Here is a 5,120-nt window from a genome sequence, read left to right as displayed (position 1 = left end):
GACATCTGAGAACCTCAGACTATGTGTCAGTAACCCCCAAATATTTCAGAGGGCTCATACCCTGTAAACATAGACCAAAGTACTCGAAGTCTTCACAGACTAGGAAGCAGTTCATGGACCACCACCTTAGGACATAGATCCCCAAAGAACTAAGTGATCTCAGGAGTTCCCATCGTGGTGGAGTGGAAACAAATCCGACTAGGAACCATGAGGTTGTGGGTTCGATCCCTGGCCTTGCCTAGTGGGTTGGGATCCGGCTGTGGTGTAGGTCACAGACCCGGCTCAGATCTGGCGTGGCTGTGGCTGTGGCGTAGGCCGGCAGCTATAGCTCCAATTCGACCCCTAGCCTGGGAACCTCCATATGCCTCGGGTTCAGCCCTAAAAAGATTTAAAAAAGGAAGGAAGGAAGGAAGGAAGGAAGGGAGGAAAGAAAGAAAGAAAGAAAGAAAGAAAGAAAGAAAGAAAGAAAGAAAGAAAGAAAGAAAGAAAGAAAGAAAGAAGAAAGAAAGAAAAAGAAAAAAGAGCTAAGAGATCTCATGCATGGGACACTGTCCCTCAATCAATCTAGAAGCCTTACTCTGTCCCATGCAGATAAGGAAGGCAGTGTAAGTGGTCTGGTGTTGTGGCCACTGCCTCCCTCCTCCTGCCATGGGACCAGGAAGGGAGCTTTCTCCAGTTTCTCCTTTATCCTTCCAGTGAGGGCTTGGTGGGGTTCCTAGAGTAAAAAGACCAGCAATATAGCCCCTAGAAGCTTCACTCTCTCTCCCTAGCCTCCACTCAGCCTCCGGCAACCTGTCAAAATTTCTAGTTTAATGTTCCTTCTGCTCATGTAACATCTGGTGGCTTCTGCCCCAGGTGGGCAAAAGCTCTGGTCCTGTGTCTCCCTGTAGGCACTTGTTTCTCTCCAGGTATCAGGATGGCCATCTGTCCTGTGATCTCAGTTCTCTGATGAGTTCACACCATTGTTTTTTTTTTTTTTTTTTAGCTTTTCAAAAATTTTATTTTATTTTTAGGGCTGTACCCGAGGCATATGAAAGTTCCCAGGCTAGGGGTCAAATCAGAGCTGTAAGCCGCTGGCCTATGCCACAGCCGCAGCAATAGCAATGCCAGATCCGAGCCTGGTCTGCGACCTACACCACAGCTCATGGCAAGGCCAGATCCTTAACCCACTGAGTGAGGCCAGGGATCAAACCAACCTCCTCATGGATACCAGTCAGATTCATTACCGCTGAGCCATGATAGGAACTCCTACATTCCCTCTCTTATATTATCTCCCATCATGGTTGATCCCAGGTGACTGGCTTCTTTGGTTCTTTACATGTCCAAGTTGAAGCCAGAAATTTGTTCACTTATTTTTTATATTAAAAGCTTTATTCCTTTTTTTTGGAGTTCCCGTTGTGGCGCAGTGGTTAACGAATCCGACTAGGAACCATGAGGTTGTGGGTTCGATCCCTGCCCTTGCTCAGTGGGTTAAGGATCCGGCGTTGCCGTGAGCTGTGGTGTAGGGCCCAGATATGGCTCGGATCCTGTGTTGCTGTGGCTCTGGCGTAGGCCGGCGGCTACAGCTCCGATTCGACCCCTAGCCTGGGAACCTCCATACGCCGCAGGAGCGGCCCTAGAAAAAAAGGCAAAAAGGCAAAAAAAAAAAAAAAAAGCTTTCTTCCTTTTCATCTATTTCTCTTAAGCCAGCATCTGTTGTGTTTATTCATTCTTATGTTCCTTCTAGTTTATTTTTCATTTAATGTTTATTTTTTTAAGTATAGTTGATTTACAAAGTTGTGCCAATTTCTGCTATACAGCAAAGTGACTCAGTCATACATGAACATACATTCTTTTTTTATATTCTATTCCACTATGGTCTATCCCAGGAGACTGGATATAGTTCCCTGTTTTATACAGTAGAAACTTATTGTCTATGCATTCTAAATGTAACCTTCCTTTTAGTTTAGTCTTCAGTTTTTAAATTTTTTTATGGCTGCACCTGTGGCATATGGAAGTTTCCAGGCTAGGGGTCGAATTGGAGCTGCAGTTGCCAGCCTACACAACAGCCACAGCAACATGGGATCCAAGCCACATCTATGACCTATGCCACAGCCACAGCAACACGGGATCTGAGCAGCATCTGTGACCTACACCACAGCTCACGGCAATGCCGAATCCTTAAACCCACAGAGCGAGGCCAGGGATCGAACCTACATCCCCATGGATCCAAGTCGGGTTCATTAATCACTGAGCCACAAAGGGAATTCCAATCTTCATTTTTGAAGTAAACTCAAATCACCTATTCCAAATTTAAATTTATAACTCTTTAAAAATGTGTCTACAAAAAAAAAAAAAAAAGACATCATCCCATAAGGACAAAAAGAATTAGAGAGGAAAATTCTGGAATGTATTTTGGTATATGAGAGGCATATGGATAGGTGGTAATAGATATAGCAGACCACAAGAAGTAAAATCATATACTAGCAGTTGGGAAGATAAAAATCAGCATAATATTTAGAGTGGAATTCCCACAAGATTCCAAAATTAACAGTATCGGTTACCTCTGGAAGAAAGGGTGCATCCAAAAACAAAGATGGATTATCTAAGAACTTTAAAAGCAACATGATTTTAAAATGGATAAAACAGACATTTTTCCAAAGAAGACATACAGATAGATGGCCAACAAGTACACAAAAAGATGCTCAACATTGTTAATCATCAGAAAAATGCAAATTAGGAGTTTCTGTCGTGGCTCAGCAGTAACGAACCCGACTAGTATCTATGAGGACGCAGGTTTGATCCCTGGCCTCACTCAGTGGGTTAAGGATCCAGTGTTGCCATGAGCTCTGGTGGAGGTTGCAGACTCGGCTCAGATCCTGGTTGGCTGTGGCTGTGGCTGGCAGCTCCAGTTCTGATTGGACCCCTGGCCTGGGAACATCCATATGCTGAAGGTATGGCCTTAAAAGACAAAAAAAAAAAAAAAAAAAAAAAAAGACCACAAATAACAAATGTTGCTAAGGATGTGTAGAAAAGGGAATACTTGTATACTCTTGGTGGGACTATAAATTGGTGCAGCCACTGTGGAAAACAGTATGGAGGTTTCTCCAAAAAACTAAAAATAGAATTACTGGTTCACACTGAGTTCCAGGTCACGTGGTGCTTGCTAGGGGTGTTGCAGTAGAGATCTGGAAGGGCTGTGCTTGCAAAAGGATCAACATGCCTTTGGACAGAGATTTACTGCATCCTTCCTTGGAAAAGGAGAAGAAAAAAATGTAAAAAGAAATTGCTGGTTCAAAGTCCAAATTCTTACTTTATGGATGTAAAATGTCCAGGTTGCTACAAGATTACCATGGTTCTCAGCCATGCTCAGACAGTGGTGCTTTGTGTAGGCTGTTGAACAGTGTTGTGCCAGCCAACAGGAGGGAAGGCCAGACTCACAGAATGATGTCCATTTAGAAGAAAGCAACACTAAGGACACACACAACTTCTTGAATTTTGTTCTATTGCAGAGAGCCTTATCAGTTCAGTAAATCTAGTTAATCTACCAAGATAATGTAATTATGTTTAATTTTGTAAGGTAGACAGACAATAGAACTCTATTTTGGTGTCAGTTTTTCTTTCTTTTTTTTTTTTTGTCTTTTGTCTTTCTTTTTGTTGTTGTTGTTGTTGTTGTTGTTGCTGTTGTTGCTATTTCTTGGGCCGCACCCGCAGCACATGGAGGTTCCCAGGCTAGGGGTTGAATTGGAGCTGTAGCCGCTGGCCTATGCCAGAGCCACAGCAATGCAGGATCCGAGCCACGTCTGCAACCTACACCACAGCTCACGGCAACGCCAGATCGTTAACCCACTGAGCAAGGGCAGGGACCGAACCCGCAACCTCATGGTTCCTAGTCGGATTCGTTAACCACTGCGCCACAACGGGAACTCCCTCAGTTTTTCAGTAAAGTTTTTTGTTTGTTTGTTTGTCTTTTTAGGGCCACACCTGTGGCATATGGAAGTTCCCAGGCTAAGGGCTGAATTGGAGCTACAGCTACTGGCCTACACCACAACCACAGCAACTTGGGATCCAAGCCACATCTGCAACCTACATCATAGCTCACGGCAACACCAGATCCTTAACCCACTGAGCAAGGCCAGGGATTGAACCCACATTCTCATGCATCCTAGTTGGGTTCATTAACCACTGAGCCACAAAGGGAACTCCCTAAAGTTTTGATTATGGGCTAACAATAAAAATAAAAATAGAATTATCAGAATTCCTGTCATGGCACAGTGGAAATGAATCCGATTAGGAACCGTGAAGTTGCGGGTTCAATCCCTGACCTCGATCAGTGGGTTAAGGATCTGGTGTTGCCGTGAGCTGTGGTGTAGGCCGGCAGCTGTAGCTTTGATTAGACCCCTAGCCTGGGAACCTCCATGTGCTGCTGGTGTGGTCCTAAAAAGCAAAAAAAAAAAAAAAAAAAAGAATTACCATATGACCCAGAAATTGCACTCTTAGGAATTTATCAACCCCCCCCACAAAAAAACACACTAGTTAGAAAACTAGCACCCCAATGTTCATAGCAGCATTATTTACAATAGCCAAGATATGAAGCAACCTGTTTCCATCAATAGATGAATGGATAAAGAATACACACACACACACACACACACACACACACACAGGAATACTACTCAGCCACAAAAAAGAATGAAATTCTGCCATTTGCAACAACATATACTTAAGCTAAGTGAAATAAGTCAGACAGAGAAAGATAAATACTACATGATTTCACTTATAGTAGAATCTAAACAAAACAGTGAGTATATTGGGAGTTCCCATCATGGCTCAGCGGTTAATGAACCTGACTAGCATCCATGAGGGCGCAGGTTCAATCCCTGGCCTCACTCACTGGGTTAAGGATCCAGCATTGCCGTGAGCTGTGGTGTAGGTCACAGACGCGGCTTGGATCTGGCGTTGCTGTGGCTGTGGCATAGGCAGGTGGCTATAGCTCCAGTTGGACCCCTAGCCTGGGAACCTCCATATGCCATGGGTGCAGCCCTAGAAAGACAAAAAAAGACAAACAACAACAACAACAATGACAGTGAATATAACAAAAAAGAAACAGACTTACAGATATAGAGAACAAACTAGTGGTT

General features: G+C 43.8%; 1 pseudogene; it reads left to right on the top strand.

Annotated features, from left to right (window-relative positions):
• The first annotated feature begins 3,188 nt into the window (after positions 1-3,188).
• On the top strand, positions 3,189-3,454 carry LOC106506969 (small ribosomal subunit protein eS27-like pseudogene; annotated as a pseudogene).
• Positions 3,455-5,120: the final 1,666 nt, after the last annotated feature.

The sequence above is a fragment of the Sus scrofa genome, chromosome X (assembly GCF_054392235.1).
Source record: "Sus scrofa isolate SSC_HxYL_T2T_F1_AM1 chromosome X, Sscrofa_HxYL_maternal_Yorkshire_Landrace_v2.0, whole genome shotgun sequence".
In the NCBI taxonomy this organism is placed as follows: Eukaryota; Metazoa; Chordata; class Mammalia; order Artiodactyla; family Suidae; genus Sus; species Sus scrofa.
Note: the sequence above shows the minus strand (reverse complement) of the source record. Positions and strands in the feature narration are given on the sequence as shown.